The sequence below is a fragment of the Panthera onca genome, chromosome D1 (assembly GCF_046562875.1).
Source record: "Panthera onca isolate mPanOnc1 chromosome D1, mPanOnc1 haplotype 2, whole genome shotgun sequence".
Classification (NCBI taxonomy): Eukaryota; Metazoa; Chordata; class Mammalia; order Carnivora; family Felidae; genus Panthera; species Panthera onca.
Window position 1 is genome coordinate 101265396 of NC_138348.1, and position 21637 is coordinate 101287032.

Below are 21637 nucleotides of genomic sequence, written 5' to 3' on the forward strand. Positions count from 1 at the left end.
TTGATTTGTTTTCTGTTTGTCTTTTCTTCTGGGGAGGGCGGGAGGGATGGGGGAGGCTCAGCCTTTTCTGCGAGCTCTGTGTTTATTTCTCCTTCTGTTGTGTGGGGATTTTAAATGACGAGGCTTTGATTTTTCTGCCTCCTTGGGAGATTTGTGCAATTTTTAAAAAACACACTGGCTCTGGTGCTACATTGCTGCCCAATTTCACCTGCTGAGGAACCCATGGGTCTGTGAATGAGCGCCTTCCCCCTCCTTGCGCGGGGCACACAGAAGGCACAGACTCCGTGCTTTGCTGGGCGAGAGTCGGGGGGGAGAGAATGGGGGCAGGAGAGACACCAGGTATGGAGGGGGCCTCAGGAGAGCATCTCCGCCAGCCTGCATTGGAATACTCACGCTCAAACATACAAGTCCACCCTCAGCCCTGAGAAGCCATGACGTGACACGAGAGAAGGTGTGCGAGCGTACATTCGCCTTTGGCCAAGAGCGTACATCTGAGGGAGCAGGTGTGAGCACGGTTCTGGAGACACTCGAGCATGTCAAGGGGGGAGACGTGCCAGCTCTATGTACTTGGGTACACGCGTGTGTTGCCACATCCGTGGGAAGATGTCCACGGAGCCCGGATAACCATGCACGTGCCTGGGCGCAGAACGGTAAACGTGCCGAAGAGATGGCAGGTACACGTGAAATGTTCGCGGAGCCCGGACACGACATCAGGAGACCCGAGGTCAAGCGCCCAACCTACTCCGGCGATGGCAGTACGTATTTTGAAGCAGATTCAGGAGTGAGCAAAGACACACGCGTGTGCACCCGTGTTTCTGTTTGCGCCAGCCGAGGAGCGTGTCACGGTGTGTCCAGTGTCCCTGTGGGCGTGCATTCTTGCGTGTGCTTGGGGCTGGGTGAGCACACGTTTGCAGGGACCATGGGAAGATGCACCTCCCGGATGTACGTGAGAGAACGTCGGGGTGTGTTTGTGCCTCTCAAAGAGCCACAGTAGCGGCAGCGAAGACGGAGGGCAAATGGTGTAAGCTGCCTCCGTGTCTGGAGACTCCGGAGCAGGCCCTGTGCCGGCTGCGACTCCAGCGGTGGCCGTTACCATGGCTATCACTAAAAAGACACTGCTGGTGCCTGTTTGTTTTCCAAATCCCCAATCTTGTGACAGTCCCTTCTGAAACTCAACCCCTTTCCCAGGCTGCTGCCTTCCCTCTCAGATCAGGAGATGAGAGTCCAGTTCCCTCCCAGTCTCCAGAGGGAGCAGAGGGGGAGGTCAGCCGGCCTATATTCCAACCCCCCTCCCCTCCCCCAAATCTCGGTGCATCTGGGGATGACTCAGGACCCTCCTGGAAAACCAGGGGGCTCCATGAAGATAGATAGCCCCCTGCACGTCTTTGGGCCAGATCCTGGCCCAGCTCATGACTAACTGGCTGCCAGTTCGGGGCGGGGGGGGGGGGGGGGGCTAAGGATGATGCAGGGAGTCACGGCTGCAGATTGACAAGAGCTTGGCCTGGCAGCCCAGGCAGGGGGGGGGGACTATAGACAAAGGCCTGGTCCCAGGCTACGCTGGGCAGGCCTGCACGCCATGACAAATACCTGCTCTCATCCCCTTGGCGAGTCTGTGACTCGGTGACAGGGAGGCTGGAGGGATCGCCATGAAGGAGGAGGAAGGCTGAGTCAGGCTGTGGGAAGCTCCCTCCCGCTCATAGGTGATGGGTCACAGTAGCTCATCCCTTTAAAGGCAGGGCCAGTAAGACCCAAGTCACAGGGTCCCTTTGCATATCAGCTAGTCAGCTTCAGAGATTCCAGGCCACATGCTGGACTGGCAGCCAGGCCTTCTCTGTATCATGGGTAATACAGAGCAGAGAGGGGGCACAGCCCATGCACGCCTCCCTGGAGGTACACGGCAACAGGGTGCCCCCCGCTTCTCCCTCCAGACAGCTCCCTGAGGGCAGGCGTCGTGTCCTTTTCAATGACACCGGATCCTCCCTCCTCCAAGATGGCACCCTGCACCGGGCCCTGGTGACAGCAGGAAGTCAGTACATGTTCTCTGAATGAAAGGCAGTGCCCTGGGAGCCCTCAGACCTGCATGTTCCCACGTGGGACCCTGACTGTATGTGGGGACACCTCTTTACCTTTTCTCAACATTGCTTCCTTCATCTAAAAAATGAGGAGTTTGGATTGAATTATCTCTACACTTCCAGCACTGACATTTCATGATTCTATTAACTAATTGAATTGGATGGACATTATGGGGAATGTTGAACAACAGGCTAATTTTTCTTTGAACATTAACCAGATCCCCGGGCTGTGTCATTGTCAGGTCAGCAGAAAGCAGACTATGAAATACTCCTACCTTCTCTCCTTTTGTCAGTGAACAGACTCATCGCGTCCTTCCTGGAACCTGCAATGGGGAGTTTGAAGATGTGTTCTGAGATTTCTGGTGGTTGGAATGCTTTGGGCACTAGCTGGCCCTTCAGGGGCAGGAGACCCAAGCTCCCTTCCATGGTAACAGCCAGGCCTCTGACTCTGCTTGGGGAGTCAAAGTGGGGGCTACAGAAAAGTGGTGGGCTTTTTTTTTAATGTTTATTTATTTTTAAGAGAGACAGACAGAGCATGAGCAGGGGAGGGACAGAGAGGGAGAATTCAAAGCAGGCTTGACTTGAGACGAAGTCAGCCACTTAACTGACTGAGCCAAGGGGTGCCCCAAAAGTGGGGGTTCGGGAAGCAGATCCTGGCTCCTGGAATAGAGACAGAAAACAGGGATATGTCTTTGTGGAGCCAGGGGGAATAGATGCCAGAATTCCTCCTTCCTCTAACTCCTGATTTGCTGGGTCACTCCCTCTCTGGATAGTCTTTTTCTCCTGGTGATAAGAGTTATGGGTTGAATTATGTCCTCTCCCCCATCCATACGTTGAAGTCCTCTCCCCCAGTACCTCAGAATGTGACCTTATGTGGAAATAGGGTTGTTGGAGATTTAGATGAGGTTGTCCTAGAGTGGGAGGTGGGGGCCCTAATCCAGTATGACTGGTGTCCTCATCCAAAGGGGAAACACGGACACAGACGCTCGTAGAGGGAGACCCCACCCAAAGACGAAGGTAGACGCAGCATGATGTGTCTATGAGCCAAGGGATGCCATCAATTGCCGTAACCACCAGAGGCTGGGCCAGGGGCCTGGGACCAGTCCTGCCCTCACAGCCCTCAGATGGGACCTTGATCCTGGACTTCTAGCCTCCAGAACTGAGAAACCATCAATTTCTGTTGTTGAAGCCCCCAGGCTGTGGTACCTGTTACTGTAGGCCTGGCAGAGTAATAGATCAGAGGTGCACCCCTGCCGGAGAGGGTATTCCCTCCTCTCCCCCGTCCCCACCCCTGTCAGGACTCCACCCAAGAGAATGAGGTAGAGGGACTGTAACAGCAGGCAAAGATCCTCAGGGAAAGTGATTTTTTGCAGCCCAGTGTGGCTTCCTGTGGATCTAGCTATTACTGTGGATCAGGAGGTCCTGCCTTCTATCCCACCTAATTCCTACCTGCTGTAAGTCCAGCCCTTTTTGTCTTATTTGACCCTCAGAAGAGACAATGGTCAACCAGAACCCCCACCTCCAGAAAACAGGCCTTGGTTGCCTAAACGGCTGATATGGAATCTCCTTTCCATAGCAGCTGACTGCCCCCAACCTCCCAGAGCAAGGAAAACCTTCGGCGCCCAGCCCCCACCCCCTGTCCAGACCCAATCCTCCAAATGTCCGCCTGACGACCTTTTCTCCCATGTCCCGGAGTAGGCGAGACAGGCTGTGGCCTCCTCCCCCGAGTCCAGCCCTCCCCTGCCTCCCTGGACCCCTGCGCACAGGCCGTCCTTCCCAAAGACAGGGTTTGTTTATGTGATCCCACACGCCTTGTCTCCAAACACAGCGTGGAAATAAGTCGTGGGGACGAAAGGCAGCGGCTGCGAAATCGCAGTGACCGATGAGAGGGCCTGATTGCTTGTGCGTAGCTGCTGAAAGGGGTCTTGACATTTTAAGTGCTCGTCACAGTGAGGAATGACAGCGGCAGACAATGAGACACTTCCTCTTTGCCTTTTGCTGGCTATTAATAAGTGTTTCTGATTCTGCAGATGTGGGAGAGATTCTGGGCCATTGGGTTGGGTGTGCTGTGTTTTTTTTTTTTTTCTCACTTTGTCTTCCTCCCAGGTCCCCGTTTCCTCCTCTCTCCCCTGCCTCCCGTTCTGTGAGCCTGCCGCCAGTCTCCGTCTCTCCCCGGCTGTTTGTCTTGGAGTCAGATTTGTTAGTGCTCAGGAAATGTCATCAGGCAGCTGGTCTCCGACCTGCTCTTGGCTCTTTGCTCGAATCCAATCCTTAGTCTCCCCTGGCTTGGACCAACTGCCAAATCCCACTCGCTTTCCCCAGGGTTAGAGAAGAAGAGAAGGAGTGTGGCGCACTGTCGGGGAAGACAGAGAGCGTGTGAGGCTGGAGTTGGAGACAGGGTGGCAGGGCACTGGCTGTAGGATGCAGGACCACTGAGAGCAGTCAGTGTAGGCAGGGACGGAGGGGCCGGGCCTTGGGGACAGACCAGTTCAGAGACAATAGGAGGGGGGAGTAGATTCTTCTTCCCTTCCTCCTTTCAGCAGCACCGACTTCAGAAAAGCCACAGCCTTTCTGTCCTCCTCCAGAGCCTGCATAGGGAGGGGTGTCGTCTCCGGGCCTTGGGGAGAATGTTGGCTGAGCACATCTAAGAGGAGGCTGTTTGGTGTCCAGAAGCCCTGAGTCTCACTGTTCGTTGTTTTCAAATCCTGTCTCTCTCTCCCAATTAGGGAGATCAACCACCTGATGTTCCCAGAATTGAGGCGTTGTCCACAGAGCTCAAACTGGGACAGTCCTGGGGCCTACGAGGACCCTTAGTCACTTGACCCAAATCACCCCATGACTCCTGACCTGGCTTCTGGCGTGCCTTCTCAAGAGGTACCTTCCTGGCTTAGGGGCGCCTGGGTGGCTCAGTCGGTTAAGCGTCTGACTTCGGCTCAGGTCATGATGTCACAGTCTGTGAGTTGGAGCCCCTTGTCGGACCCTGGGTTGACAGCTCAGAGCCTGGAGCCTGCTCTGGATTCTGTATCTCCGTCTCTCTCTGCCCTTCCCCCACTCATGGTCTCTCTCTCTCTCTCTCTCTCTCTCTCTCTCTCTCTCTCTCTTAAAATTATATAAACATTAAAAAAAATTTTTTTAAAGAGGTACCTTCTGGCTTGAAATGCACTCTGGTAGAGAAGGCAGTGAGAAGGATGCAAGAGGGCAGCTTGAGTGGGAAGGAAAGAGCCTTCAGACCTGAGCGGCTCAGTCTTCTCATGCCAGCAGAAGAGAAAAGAGATGTCCAGCCAAGGGCGAGTGACACCTGGAGATGCCTTCCAAGCCAAGAGCCTCTGTGTCCCTGGGGGAACAAGGCTTGGGGGAACCAAGCAAATAGAGGGACAATGCTCCTGCTCCAGGACCCGCCTGGCCCTCTGCTCCCCTTGCCCTCTCCCCTCCCTCTCGCTCCCAGCCAGTGCCCCCCACCCCGCCCCAGCTAGCCCCCCACCCCCCTCCGCAGCCTGGCTTCATTGGAGTCCAGCTCCAAAGCCTTATCCCAAGCCCGCAGCCTTTGGATCTCTTTATTCTGATTCAATTACATACACAATATGAGCTTTGCAAACAGAAAATTACACGCTGCAATAATTGAATTCTTTCCTGGACTTGAAGCTTGCTGGGCTGTGGTGTGGAGCAGCTCCCGGATACCCAGCCTCGCCCCAGGGCCCCACATTCACTTAGCAAAATAACTAACATTTAAACACCATTTTATAGTTAATAGTGCCTCTACCTCCACTATCTCCTTTGCATTTTACAAGTAGGTGAAGTAAGCTTTTACACACCGTGGTTAGTTCTTCCCTTTTTACGAGTGGGGAAACTGAGGCATAGAGCAATTCTAAGATGTGCTCAAAGTAACGGAGCAGGTGATTGTGTCAGAGCCAAGATCCAAATCTAAGTTTTATGTGACAAATTTCATGGTTTCCCACCACCCCCAGTCCAGCCTGACTCCCATTTCCTGCCCACCCTAACCACCACGTGGGCCTGGCTCTCCTGGTCCCTTGTGATTCATGAGAAAGGGCCCGATTACTTGCCTTCCCTCCTATAAGTCCAGGCCTCCGTGCTATCCAAGAGCACTGGATATAATCACCATACCCCAAAGCCACTGTTTCTAGACCTGCCAAAACCCCCATAAGCAAAGATCACGGTGGGCAATGCAAGAGAGGATGCTCTTTCCCGTCTACCAGATCTGTCCCCTGTAGGACCCACATGGCAACTACATTTTCATTCATTGTTCCTGCCCTTAACTTCCTGCCCTTACTGCTGCTGGTGTCCATCAGGTTGATGGAGCAGGTGCTCTGGGCTGGGCATTTCTCTCATTTGGTCCTCCCGGCAAATGAATAAAGCTATGATCATTTCTGTTTTGGAGATGAGCAACCGGGGCTTAGAGCAGCCAAAAAAACTTGTCCAAGTCTCTATTGGAAATAGGGACTAGAACCCAGGCTCACCAACTGCAGTCTATGTTCTTAACCACAGTGCCGCATGGCTGACTGGAGACATGGCCCCTTTCTTCCTCCCTGGTTCAGATCAACCTCCCCTTTGCACTGGGCTATTGAACTCCTTTCCTCATGGTCTCCTTGACTTTGGTCTTATGTTCACTAAATCCATCATCTGTACTCAGCTGGTGGGTGACTTAAACATCTCTAACAAGGCTCCAAGAAAAACTCCATATTTCCCAACTGCTCACAGAAAAAAAAAGTTTGCACTCTGTGAGGCACTGGCAGGTGCTCTGTGATTCCTGTTTCTCTCCTGATTCCTACCTTCTGCCTTTTCCGCTGTGTCGTATTCCCTAGCTATGCTAAACTGCTCAGAATTCCTTTATTGCGAACACCAGGAGGTTTCACACCTCAGTGTTTTTCGCTTAGGCTTCTCCTCCTCCTTGGAGTTCCCATCCCACTTTTCTGTGCTGGGCTTAATCTTACTTCTTCATCAAGACTCAGCCTAGGCATCATCGTCTCCAGAAAGCCTTTGCCGAATCTCAGGTGGGCTAAGTCTCCTTTGCTAGGATTTCATAGTCTCCTGTGTGCACTGTCCTAAGAGGACAAATTACTTGTTCACGTGTTGGTGACCTGTAGCCCTGCCCTCCAATCCTGGACTGCAAGCTCATTATCCAGGGACTGGATTGTTCTGTGTGCCCCAGCAGCTAACACAGTTCCTGGCTCACGGTAATCACTCATGACCTGTCTGTCGAAAGTCTTTAAATCACTACATTTAGCTGATGACACTACATGCATGATCATGTCCTCTTAAATACCTAACCCCAGAAGATTTCCCATGATTCCTGACACCCTGAATATAAAAGGAACTATTTTACCAAATGGCCTGGAGTTGTATGTACCAATGGGAACCCTGTTTCTTAGAGATGAAGAAAAATCCTAGGATAAGAAAGTCTCTTACACATCAACTGACTTTACACTGATTTCCTTAGAGGGTCCTAGAAAATGAGAAGGAAAGTTTGAGATAGTACAAAGTTAACCTGTCAATCTGAGGCTACTCTGACAGGCCTAGCCAACAAGTCAGAGAAACAAGTCTTCTTTCTGCTAAGAATATGCCAGGCATTATTGTCATAAAAGGAAACCTGGAAAAATGAAGACATTTACCACGCTCCTGATGTAGAAGATTCAATATTGCGAAGATGTCAATTCTCCCCAAATAGATCTATAAATATTTAATGCACTTCCAATCAAGATCCCAATAAGGTTTTTCATAGAATCTGACAAGCTAATTTTGAAATCCATATTGAAACATAAATATCAAGAAAATCAAGATAATTAAAAGAAAGAAAAAGGAAAGGAGATGTGCTCTCTCAGATATCAAACATACTATATATATTTATAGTAAAACTCTGTGGTATTGACTCAAAAATAGGTAAGCAGGTTGAAAGACTAGAATACCAACTCTAGCACATAGTAAACACTGAATAAATATTTGTCAGGTAAATAAATAAAGGTGGCATTTCACATCAATTGTGGTGGGACAATTGACTATTCATTAGGGGAAAAATAGAGGTAGATTCTACCAGTCACAAAAATCAATTCCAAATAGCTTAAAAACCAAAGCATAAAGATATTCATAATATTTAAAAGAGACTATAGGACAATTTGTTTATGACCTTAGGGGAAGGAGGGCCTTCTAAATAAATGAAAATATGCAAAATATATAGAGCAGGGGTTGGCCCACCACCTATCTTTATGTAAAAATAGGGACACGGCCACATCTGTTGTATGCATTGTTTTGGGCTGCTTTTGTGCTACCATGGGAGTTGAGTGGTTATGACAGAGACAGTAGATCTCATGAAAGTGAAAATATTTACTGTCTGGCCATTTCTAGAAACTGTGCTGACCCCCGACACAGCATGAAAAGATTGATAAATATAACTATATCAAAAATTAAGGGGCGCCTGGGTGGCTCAGTTGGTTAAGCGTCAGACTCTTGGCTTCAGCTCAGGTCATGATCTGTCAGTTTCATGAGTTCAAACCCCTCTGCACTGTCAGTGCAGATCCTGCTTGGGATTCTCTCTCTTTCTCCCTCTCTGTCTTCCTCTCCCCCACTCACTCTCTCTCTGTCTCTCTCTCTCTCTCTCAAAAAAAATTAAAACTTAGCTGTCACAATGATGCTGTGAACTAAGTTGGAAGCGTAAAACACACACTTGAAGAAAATATTTTCAACATATAATAACAGACAAGAGATGATATGTATTGAGGTTATGTGAAGACAGCTTACAAATTAAGGAGTCACTCTAACAAGAAAAAGACGATTACCCCCCTAAAAGGGTGGGCAGAAGATATGAACAGGAAATTCACAGAAGACATTAATATGGTTGATAGAAACCCAAAGAGATACTCAACCTCACTGGTTTTATCATTCAAGGCCCCAGCAAGAAATAGAGGGTGAAATTAGGCAATTTGAAGAAAGTTTAATAAAGGGACCATTTATAGAGGTGTGGACCAGATTTAAATAAACAGACAAGGGATCCTGGGCCAATAGTTTTATACCATGTGTATTTTGTGTTATATATATTTACCACAATAAAATAGCATGTATGTCCTCCTCCTCCAAAAAGCATTAAAAAGCCAACTGTATGGTGTTTTAAAATATTCAAATATAAAGGCACAGACAGGTTGAAAATAAAAGATGTAAACTGCAAAGAATAAGCAGAAGAAAGCAGGCATGGCTATATTTCTATCAGAAAAAAACAGATTTTGAGACTAAAATATTACTGGAAATAAAGACATTAAATGGTGGGTCAGTCCATCAAAAAAAAAAAAAAAAAACCCTAAATAATCTTAAGTGTCTATGTACCTAATAACAACAGAGCTTCCCATATATAAAGTGACAATTGACAAATCTAAATGCAGAAATAAAGAAATCCACAGGTATAGTTTTTAACAACTTCCTGTCAATAACTGATAGAGCAAATAGCAAAACAACGCCAGAGACACGCAGAATTTGATAAACTGGAAGCTGTTGCCACCTCAAGGCTTGAAGGTCCAAGACAAAGAGTAGAAATCTGGGAGTACTGTATGGAGAGAGCTGATGACAGCAACTGTCCAGCGTGCGTTAACCCACTGGGACCTGGCAGAGAAGGAAACGAAGGAATACAGTCCTCACCTTCATTCTCCTCCTGTCGTCTGAACCTTCTCTTGGCTGAATCCAGCTGGAAGATGAAGGACAAGGAGCCTGTTGGAATAGTCCTTCAGGCCAGTTCTTAGAGAACGGGGTAGAGAGATGTGGGGAGTGGATCTGGAAGGGCCAAGTGAGGATATTCACACCCATAATCCATGAAAATGATTATCACAGCAACAGTGAGATGCCCCTTTTAACCCACAAAAATGGTAAATATTTGTCAAGTGTGAGTGTTGTGAAACATACTCTCAGACACTGATGGTAGAGAAGAAATTTGGTCAGCTGCTTTGGAGTCCAATTTTTCAACTTCCTTTTAATTTTAAGTATGCATATATTATACCCCAGCAATTTCACTTCTCTGTATCTAGAGAAACAGTTGTACTATTGCACAAAGAGGTATGTACAAATATGTCCATTGCAGTATTTTTTTAAGTGAGAAATGGAAAACATCCCAGATTCCTATCAGTTGAGGAATAAATTATATTATCTTTAAATAAATTGCATTGTAGTCATATGACAGAATAATATGCATTAGTTGAAAAGAATAGGATTGGTTCTAATATATACTATTATGGGTAGCTCTCCAGGAGGTATTATTGAGTGAAAAATGGAAGCTGTAAGATAACAATATGTATGGGATTTTATTTATGTAAAACATATGCAAAATAATCATATATTTTATAGGATAAGACATTTACATCAATGTAAATTTGTGGCCATAGTCTAAAAGGATATGTATATCATGATTAACTACGAGAAGATGGTCAATTTTTTAATAAGAAGAATGTATTTATTTTTTGTTTGTGGGGTTAAAAATTCATTACCACCACTATCACCACCAGTGGCAACAAAGCCAGAAAACTAGCCGTGTTGGAATGCTCTCATATGGAATTCTCTCATATGAAGCCTTCTGGTTCTGTCTATCAGAATTCCTCCCTCCCGTGCACCATCTGGACCACAAATCTCTGTTCTAGCATGTGCCACAGTTGGCCTTACACTAAGGTTCATGGTTTATGTGTCTGCTTTCCCTTCTGGACTATAATCTCCTTGAGTCCAAGAACTGTGCCTTTGTGGTGGACACTCTTTGCTTTCTTTTCTCATCTCTGTCCTCTTTCTGCCAACTGTTCGACTGAAGTCCAATCCATAGGTGACAGCAGTGCCCTCCAGGAACGACGCTTGTCAGTAACAAGTACCTGGGCAACTGGCCCAAGTTGGACCAATTAGTGTCCCTTTCTGGAAAATGAGGACCTGGGAGAGAGAGAAGGCTAAGCCTACAATATGTCAACCGCCATGTTCTCAACTTCAGGGACAGGAGAAGCAGACAAAGCTAGTTCTGAAGAGAAGGAGAGAAGGAGAATCAAAAGACGTGCAGAAGGGAGCAAAAATCTGAACTCTGCTGGTGTTTGAGGACCTGACTCTGCCTTGCTTCAGCAACATCTCTCTGTCCCTTTATGTAAAGTCGTCCCTGCATCTTTATAAATGTCCATAGTTTTGACTAACATCTCCAGTTGGTTTCTGTCACTTGTAACCCGGAGAATTCTAATTAATAGTGAGGAGCTATGCACTTTTGCATCTCCTACTGTACCTACCTCAGGGCAGAGCCTGCTTCCTAGTGGGTCCTCTCAACAACCATTTGCTGAAATGAACCAAAGGAGGCATTATTCCTGCCATAGGCCCTGCGCAGGTGCCCACCTGGCCTCTGTTTCATACTTGCAGTGATTCTGGTTCACCACCTCCCAAGACACCCCATCCCACCGATGGGGCAGCTTGAGCACCTCCATGTCCTCTCTGTCATGACAGCTCTGCAAATGGGAAGCCTCCTCTTTTCCCAGCTTCACCAAATTTTCCCCATAAGGCACCTCTTCCACACCCTTCTTTCCCTGATCACACTCCTCACAACAAACCTCCGTTTGTCAGCGTCTCTCTTAGAAGGAAGTGCCCCAAACTGACTCTTCAGACTTCAGGCTCTGGTGGCCTGTGAGTGATGGGCAGGGCTGTGGGATGCCACAGGGCTGAGCCACAGGGCTGAGAGTCAGTAAGGGGCGTATTATGTTGCTGAGGATTTAAAAAAGAATTATTACGTGTAGGGAACTACTCGGAAATTGCTCCAATGTATAAACTCTTTGCTATTAAAGGTGAGTGGGAATTGTGTTGATACAGAATTTGGTGTGCTGATGTGAAACCCTGAGTACAAAGTGTTACCACAGCGGGAGGCACACGTCCCCCCAGGCAGTCCCACAGTCCCTCCGTGACTCTGAATCACTCATACTTGAGGGGCAGCTGGCATCCCTCAAACTTGGAATTGAACTGCGGACACTACAAAGTCAAGTGGGAAGCAGGCTTGTCAGAGCATCCTAGAGCTGGGAGGATACTCCAGAAGGGATCACCTAGCCTAATCCCTTCATTTTACAGCTAAGCCACCTTAAATCCATTCTGGAACCTGTGGGGCATTAATAAATTAATAATTAATAAATAAATAAATAAAATGAAGTCAATTTTACCTATGAGGAAGCTAACCCAAGGTGGTTCGATGGCTAACCCAAGAGTATGCGGCAGGCTGGGAGTTCACAGTTCTTTCCTCCACACTTACTGGTCTGTGAGAGGGAGCTGGCAGCCCGTTAGGGGCAGCTCTTAGGTGCAAAGAAGCGTCTCATCTTCTCTTTGAGGACAGCAGGCACAGACTAAGGGCCATTTGTTAACAGCCAGAAATCTAGAAGCAGCTGAACTAATCAAAGCTTGCAATTAGGGAGCATCCATCAGCCAGACTGCCCACCCAGAACTGGTTTCCCAGCCTGCCCCCTTCCCCACAGGAAGCATGACAAATCAAATCAATATTGGAGTTAAATTCTTCCCTCTTCTTAAATGTGGCATCTGTGAGACTGTAAGGGATGGCAATCGATTAGAGCACAGTACGGGCTTTACGTGCACGTGCAAATCTCTTAACTTCTCCAGAGACGCCAGAATCTCACCTTCTCCTGCAGTAAGCCGTTAGGAAACAGGGAACAGTTGTCTCTCGGTGCAGTGACCAGACAGAACATGCCATGCTCTCTCTGATAACTTTTCTAAGTTCCATGGGGGAGAACTTACCTATTTGACCAGGAGAACAATCAAACTCTTTATCTACAGTCGCCGAATACGGTGAAAGCTGCAGGCTGTTTGCAGTGTAGAGGGGTGTCTGAGGAACAGCCCTGGTCAGCTCCCTCCGGGTTCCTCAGCATGGTTTAAGGGTGGCTGGAGATAAGCACAGTTCCCGGAGACAAGTTTAGATCCCTCTGGAATTCCAAAGGTCTGAAACTTCATTTCCTCCCCAAGAAGTGACAGATGAGAAGGACGCTATAGGGGTTTTGGAAAACAAAACGTGTAAATTATATAACAGCTCACAATGGAAATAATCAGGGCAGCAAGAGAGTTGGCCAAATCCAGAAGGTACTGGACAACAAGTCTAGCCTGAAGAATTCAAAGTCCGGGAGAAGCCATGCGTCCAATCTCACGCCGGCTTCTGACTTCCCCGTTGCCCTACGGGCACCCTTTCCAAAGGGAATACCTCTTCCGTTCGCAGCTTTGCTTGGGTGCCCAGTTTCCTAGTGTCTTTCAAAAATAACATTTATCTGGCTTTTAAGGTCTTATTCTGGGGACATTTCTTATTTTCCTTCTTTCTTCTTTCAAAAAGAAAGAAAGAAAGAAAGAAACAGCAGCTTTGACTAGTCTGAGGGTGACACGAACGCCTGATTTTTATGCAATGTTGCAAGTGCCTTTCAGCAACACAATGGCAGGCTCTTTGACAATGTCATGCGTCTATTCAAAACAAGCGGCATGCCAGTCAGAGGCCTGGGCGTTTGCACAGTGCTTGTTCTCCTTAGTGATAAGGCATGTTAGATTTTCCCATTCTATTTGAGAAATAATTCTGGTCTTTTTTAAGTCCCCTGCTTTTTTGATTATTTTTTTTTCTTGCCTCTTTGCTGAACAATAGGACCTGTCCCTGTTTGATTCCTTCCGTGATGCCTGTGCGGTAACAACTTGAGAAAGAGAGAAAAGGAGAGTGGGGACAGGGCTGGGGGTTGAGGGGGGGTAGAATGTGATGGCTTAACAGCCCTGCCAGGTGCTGGCCAGGAGAGGGACAGCGGGAAGGAGGGGCTGGGAGATTAGCACCGATAATTTTGTTGGGTCGATTTGTACAGCTCCTTTTGTTGGAAGCCAAGGTATGTAGGAGGATGGGTTAATTATCTAGCGGGCGTCCTGCTCCCTGGCTGGTCTACCACAACTAATCCTCTCTCCCTTTAGCAGGTATGCAGCACCAAGAGTGGGAACGTCTGCTTCCTTCCCCTGCTGGAAGCATGATGGATAAAAAGAGGGAAAAAAAAAAAAAAAAAAAAGAATGGGGACAGGGATAAGAGTTGGGAGGGTGTGAAGTCATCCAGCTTTGCAAATGGAGAGAAAAAGTCCCCACCTACCTTCTCTCCCCAGCAGGTTCCCCCAGCTAGGATTTGATGTCTTCAAATAGACATGCCCTGCCAACTGGGGTTAGCAGTTGGCTTTTGCTGTGTAATAAACCACGTCGAAACTTAGTGGCTTCAAACAATCACCATTTCCTTCGATCACAATTCTTCAGAGCAATTCTGGGCTGGGCTGGGCTGGGCTGGGCTGATCTCAGCTGGGCTCACTGATGTGCAGGTGGGTTGACTGGAGACTGGCCTAGCCGGCCCCATCACACCCCTGGTGGTTGGCTAAAGCCATGAGGGTGACCGGGCCATGTGTCTGTCACAATCTAACAGGCTAGTCTGGGAAACTGTGCTCCAAAAACAGTGACAGGGCAACGCCAGAAGTGTGCGTAAGTTTTCAAGCCCCTGTTCACATTGGGCAAAGTCATATGGGTACACTCAGGCCATTAGTCATATGACCTACTCAGGTCAAGGAGTGGGGAAACAGTTTCTGGACTCAGCATCAGAACCAGAGGGGAACAGTCTGTGGCCATTCTTTCTTTCATCTGCTACAGCTTGAATAGCCTCTCTCCTCTTTCCCCCCAGCCCCCGCGAAGACACGTACACTAATGTTTGATTTACACACCCGGTTCAAAGCTCCAGGAGAGCTTCTGTCTCGAATGCAATGCCAAAGCATGCTCATGCTCTTCACTCTCTCTGCATTTCTAATAACTTGCACCTGTCCTTTTGCTATTCCTCCCTTTCACCTACCTGGCAGGATTTTGGAGCTAGCCTAACCTCCTTGTTTTGTGAATGGGGCAATCGGGGCCCAGGAAGGAGGAAGGGTGTGTGCACTGTTGCCCGTCCCATCGGTGGAATGCCTGAGACCCCCAACTCCCCAGTTCTAAGGCCCCATATCAGACACCTCAGGAAACTGCTGCACGCCTTTCCTGTACCACACAGAAGTAATGTTGTATGTGTGTGTTTATGCCCTATCTATTACCAGAAAAGGATTCAAAGTGATTTCCACACCAAAACACAAAACAAAAGGAACAGAGCAGAGCCTTGAAGGGATGTAGAAACAGTAGATATTCTCAGGCTCCTGAAATGAGTAGATTATACCATTTGGGCAGATTTACTCTGGATTTGCTGGCAGCTGAGGCAAAGGACGGATATTCATTGAGTTATATAGTTTTGGGGTTTTTTTTCCTAACAAAAGAAAACATACAAACTCATCTGTTGAGACAATTTATTTTGCTGGCACAAAACTCAAGCAGACGTTGACTGGACATATCTCTCTCTCTACAGAACGTCGAACAGCGTTCTGGACACCTTCCTCCTTCACAGTTCCAAAAGCACATTTATTTGCTGTGCCCCTTGCCCCCTGCCCTGCACTGCCTGGCGTGGGGTGCTGCCCACAGTGGGTGCTCAATCAATGCTGCAGGCTGATTGGTGACTGGCATCGGCAGTTTTGACTCCACGCCGGGAGTCGAGTCTCCAGCCCTGGGTGAGTACACAGAGCTATCTGGAAGGCTAAACTAATTGATTTAGTATTGATTGGGCTGCAAACCTCTGTTCAATATCTCCAGAACCCACAGATCCTCCAGGGGAAGAAGCCCCTTCAAATTTCATCCGGGGTTCCTCTAAGCAGCACAAATTTATAAATCGCTGTGCAGACCAGCCACACCAGAGTCCTTGCCCACCACCCCACCATCTACTCACGGGTGGCTCTGAGCAGATTCTTTTACTTCTCTGGATAGCTACCTGCCCCCTCAAGCATCCAGGTACTCTGAGCATCAAATGATGTGGTATGTGCAAAGCTTTAAGTGCCGTAGCGATGTAAGGAACCATGGTGATACGTTCCGAGTATCAGCTCACGACTCAGGAAGACTTCCGATTGTTAGCCTCAGGCCTTGCCTAGATGATTCCACCCAAACCTTGTGCCTTGTCATACACAGCACGTGTTAGAGAAACAAAAGGAAAAGAGGCTGAAGGGTGTCTACACGAACCAACCACCACTACAGGAGCTCATGTCACCTGGTGGCACTTTATGGGTACATACTCCAGGTCCCCAGCAGTGGGAGATGGTAGATGGAAGGTCCTTCTTCTGAGGCGGTCTGGGTTCCTGCAATATTGCTGTGGTCGGGGACTGTCTCCTCCAACTCTGACGTGCATATGAATTCCCCGGGGTCTCATTAAAACGCAGATTATGATTCAGTAGGTCTGGGATGGGAGTCTGAGAATCTGCACCTCTGAAAACCTCCCAGGCAATGCCAGTGCTGGTGGTCTAGGGACCACACTATGAGCACAACCAGAGGTAAAAGGACCTATATGACACTGATGGATAGAATTCTGTATATGGTATCGGTGTGCCCAGCTCACAATGTATATAACACGAGCAAGGAATGCAGTTTCTGTGGTTCCTAGATGGCCCTGAAGTTCAGAGCAGGTGGTTAAGGGAGGGCACAGCTTGCAGAGGGGGTGTTTGTTATCCCTTTACATTTACCATAACCAAAGTTCTTTCTGGAACTCAGGGTATGATGAAATAGGAATGAGGGGTTGAACTTTACATTCTGCCCCTGGCTGGCCTACTTAAGGGTCTGAAGGAGGTGGGCTATTAAGTAATCTGGCTTCCTGCCATGTTAAACCAACAAACAAAATCACACAGGGACATACTGTTTACTGAGCACTTAGTATAACCCACAGGGTTATATTATGCTGTACTTTACTGTACTATGCTATATTATACCATACTATACCATACTATTCAACTCTACATCTTCACTAACACCTTTCCATAGATGAAAAAGCCAGAGGCACCAAGAGGTCAAGCAGGCATTCCAAGGTGATTCAGTCAGCAAAGGGCAAGTCAAATCCAGGTTCTGGGCTCCAAAGTCTACATTTTTCTAGGACACTGCACAAGCCCAGAAGTCAATGAGCCAGACATCAGCCCAGCAAAGAGCCCCTGGCCTTGGACGCAGCAGACATGAACCACCAGGGGGGACATCGGTCTCCCCACTGAGAAGAGGAAGCTCACCTCATGGGCCCTGTCTTCCTTTCCTGCTCCAAGATGAGCTGCCTGGTGCACTCCAGGAACAGCCGCACAACTACGTGTCGTCAAGGGAAAAGTGGGGAGTGTGCAGAGATACTAATCAATTACTTAGAAAACTGACAGTCTGGGGGTTTTCACTTGAAAACAAGTAAAAATATGTCACTTGCTTTTTATTATTTTTTAAGAGTGCAGTTAGATATGGGACTTTAGCATGAATAACCTCAGATTCATGTGCCGATCAGATGGATCCTTAAACTTCCTAAGTGCTTCAAGTGTACACATTTTAACTTGAAAAATTACCAGGTTTGTCTAAAGAAAAATTTTCAAACATAGAACACGAAGCTCATTTGAAGAGAGGAATTCTCCAATGGAGTGAACCCAGGCTGTCATAAAGAAGTTAAACCAGGCATAAAGGAAAATGTCAGATGTGTGGGAGAACCAGATGTCTCTCCTCTTTTTTTTTTTTTTTTTTTTTTTTTTTAATTTTTAGAACGTAGATCAGATTATAGGAGAATATATGAATGTCTGAGCCTGGGCATCAGGAGAGCCGGGAGGAGAGTGAGCCTTGCTCTCCTGGGTGATGCTGAGCTCTCTCCTGGAGAATACATTTTTTTTTTAACTTCTAAATAAAGCACTCTAGAGTGGCACATTTATAACCACCGAAGAATTACTCAAATAAGAGACACTGTCAGCTATTTATTTTAAAAGCTTTTTTTCCTGAAGGAGAAGAGGAAAAAAAATCTCTCCACTTTCCTCCACGTCCCTTCAAAAGGTTTGTGAGTGGATTCTTTCCTGGCTTTCTTTTTCCTCCTTAGGAGAAGAACCTATCTCCTCCTGGTCTGAGGATTATTCCTCCTCCTCTTTCTCTCTCTGCTCTGGCTCCAGCCGTGTTATCTGTCCACCTTCCAGGAAAAAGGGAAGGTGAGCCTCAGGCTCATGAAGTGGGTTGAGCACGAAGATGCTGGAGTGTAGGGTTGTGGGGTGCACAAGGGGTTCTTAAGTAAATCCCAGAAATGGCACTCACCAAGAGGAAGGAAGGAAAGAAGGTGGGGGGGGGCGTCTGAGGGGGGAAAGGAAAGCAAAACCAGAAAGGGGTAGAAGCAAGGAAGGACCCAAGAAGAGAATGGTTGTAGAGAGCAGGAAAGGAGCAGGAAGAGAAGGGTACAGGTGCTCCTGGTCTGGGGGCGCCCCGTGGGATCCAGGACTGGGCCCCAGGCTTCCAGCTCCCGCTGCCTTCCAGAAACCTCTCCGATAAGTCCCACTTCCAGTCATGCCTGAGCTGTGGACTCAAAGCCAAGAGTGTGGGTGCCATCGTGTCAGTTGAGCACTTCCTTTTGCAGAAGGCCTGGGTGGAGTGGGCTAAGGCTGGGTCTGCCCAAGGGCTCCAAAATGAAAACAAGAATGGGCTTGTGTTCGTGCAAACGCCAGAAAGCTCTTCACTGGGAATAGCATGGAGACTCCCACTGTGCTAAAGGGCAATGTTAGTTGGATGGACTTCTTTCTCCTTTTGGCGGGTGTCACCCAGAGAACATGAGACACCCTACTAACTGATGGCTGCTGAGGTGGTGAGAACGGTACCTGTGACCCCCCTCCCAGTCTATATAATCCTGCCCTATCCTCAAGCACCAGCTCAAATTCTTTCTCCATCATGGACCCCATCCCATCAGGACTGGTATCATTCTATAAATGCTTTTCTTGTCCTTCACAAACAGCACCCGACCCCCTTCTGGGCTATGTTAATTATTTGAGTGCTCATCCAAGGCCAAGACTAGGCCTGGTTCATTTTCATATTTGCCACAGCGTCTTGTGCAGAATGGGCGTACAACAAAAAGACTCAGAATTGTTAATAGTAGCCAACACATTATGCACTACAGGAGGGCAGGCATTGCCCTGAGCATTTTGCATGTGTTAATTCTAATCTTCAAACCAATCCTATAAGGAGATGCTGTAGTTGTCCTCATTTTCAAAAGGAGGCAACCAAAGTAACGCAGTTGAACTTGCCCAAGGTCGCACAGCTTACAGGCAGCGGAGCTAGGATTTGAACCCAGGTGTTTGGAGCTAATGCCTGCTCGTTCAGCCACTGCCCTAAGTCCTCGAAAATCTCACCTGCTACCAGTGAGAATAATTAAGTCAACATTTTTTTTTTTTTTACCAGGCTCAACAATCCAACCACAAGACTGCTCATTAGCCTTAACTTTTGTTTTGTGTGTGCCACGTGTATATTGTACCTATTGCTGACTACTCTCGCAACCCCGACCTTTCCTGGAGTTTCACAACACAACAGTCCTATGAGATTCAAATGTGGGTCTGCTAGGCCCGAAGCCCTTATTCTCTTTGCTGTATCACATTGGACATGGCATCAGAACAGCTTAGGAAAGAGCAGAGTTTCAGGCTTCACTCATCTACCTACCTCACAGGGTTGTTGTAAGAATGAAATGTGATAATAATGTCATGTACCTACGATGCGACCTGCAACGAAATGATTCACAATAATGACCGTGATAACGTTATCATTAGATGCTTGTGAAGTAGAGGGTGATTAGCACCCATCTGAGATCTGGCGTCTCAAACTCTGCTTTCTCCATGAAGCCCTCCCTCTGTGACTACTCCAACCTTCTTTTCTGAAGGGGCCATGCTCGTGTCTGCACCACACAGCCCAGCAATAGATGAGGTCTGCCATACTCTGCTTTGGCTGTTTTGCAAGGGGCTCACCCGGAGGGACTGCCAGAGGAGATGGAATCTTGTGGCGGGAAGCCCTTGGTCTCTGGAGTCAGCGACACCACTCTGTGCAGCTGCCTGGCTGGTGCATTCCCTACACACCCCCAAAGGCCATCATTCCCACCCGCCACAACGTGCACAGGACTCTGTGGACCCTGATTCTCTCTGACCCCGAGTCAGGCAGCCCCAAGTCCACAACCTGGTTGAACCACCTGTTACCGTGTGATCTCAGACCCATAATTTACCTCTTGGATCCCTGGTTTCCTTGCCTGTGACTGTACCTCTCACAGCACTGTGGTGACAGTGGAGGCACACAGCATGTGTAAGTGGCTGAGCACAGACCCGCATGAGCAGGAACTCGATAATGTCAATTATTATTTTTAGAGCCTGAACAGAGGGGAGGACACAGAGGAGGGACGCCGCAAATGTTCATTGATCAATGAATTTCTCCCCTATAAGGCCTGGATTGTGGCTCTTCCTCCAAAGAATTCTTCTGCATAAGCCAACTCCGCTGACACAGGGGTGGGAGGCGGCAGCTGTTGGCAGAGACCAAAGGGGATAAGGAGCAGGGAGAACGGACAGTATAGATCAGCAGGGACTTGTCCAAGACTCTACACATGGTCCTTAGCTCAGCGTGGGTGTAAAGGCTTCCTGCAGGCGGGGCTTCCCTTCTGCGTGTCTCCAGCTGCCAGCAATGTGCATGTGTGACGCAAGAGACACTGCTCTGGTTGATGCTCTTGCTCATTCACCCTCTGCATGTCCCCAAGCCGAGGTGCTCTGAGACCTGCATTCCAGGCCTGGCCCTTAAATGTGGATGCACCGCATTGCAGAAAACAGCCCTTCTCTGGGAGTCAGATGACCTGAATGTTGGGTGGGTCCAGCCCTGTCTCTCTGGACATTCGCAGCTTCTGTTGGCCTCAGGTTACTTGCCTCTACATAAGTATAGCCAGCAAACCTCCCTTCTGCCTTAGGAGGTTCTAGAAACCTCAAATGAGATAACATATGAGAGAACTTTGACAGGCATAATGAGCTACTCAAAAGCAAAAGATTATAAGTATCATCAATGTAACAATTATTCATTGTCGTGTACCCAGCAAGACCTGGGGGTCTTACACTTGTCCATGAGCTGCGCACCTGTCTCTCTGATAAGAGTATAGATAAACTGATTTTGGAAGGCTTAAAATGGCTATCCTTATGAAAATCTCAGAAGAGCATTGCAGGCAGAGGGGAAAGTGTGTGCAAAGGCCCTGTGGTGGGAAGGAGCTTCGAATGTTCTAGGAATTGGCCGACCAGTATGGGTAAAACATAGCGAATGGGGTGCGGTTGGAGAGAGAAGTGATATATAGCAGGGGCTTGATACCGTTTGATGAACAAATGAATGATTTGGTGAGTGAGTGAGGTTGCTTTAGGGGTCTTGGGGACCCCCCCTTCCTAGGGGTTCACATCTCTGTAGTGCCACCGATGGCTCGGGCAAGCTCTTCCTGGACTCTCTGTGGGGCTGCCCGCTCTCCTGGCAGAGACCCCCCTCAGAGCTCTGCCAGCTTACCTGGCTATCAGATGCCAGCCAGAAGCTCTGGCCTTTACACTCGGCTGACCCTGTCCACTCTGCCCACTCCGAGAACCCCTCCTTTTATCCTGTCTGGCTCCCCCAGGGGGCCACTGCCCATGTTTATGAAAACTGAACATGTCATTCAAACCGGCACCTCTGGCCTCACACAGCTGAG

General features: G+C 48.1%; 1 long non-coding RNA gene across 2 annotated transcripts in view; it reads left to right on the forward strand.

Moving 5' to 3' along the window:
* LOC132660899 (uncharacterized) overlaps positions 1-21637 on the forward strand; it is a 183018-nt gene that overhangs the window by 153687 nt on the left and 7694 nt on the right. For both annotated transcript variants that reach the window (XR_009601955.3, XR_013550029.2), the window contains one exon: positions 15452-15650. This is a non-coding gene — a long non-coding RNA (uncharacterized LOC132660899). The remainder of the gene's footprint in view (positions 1-15451; positions 15651-21637) is intronic.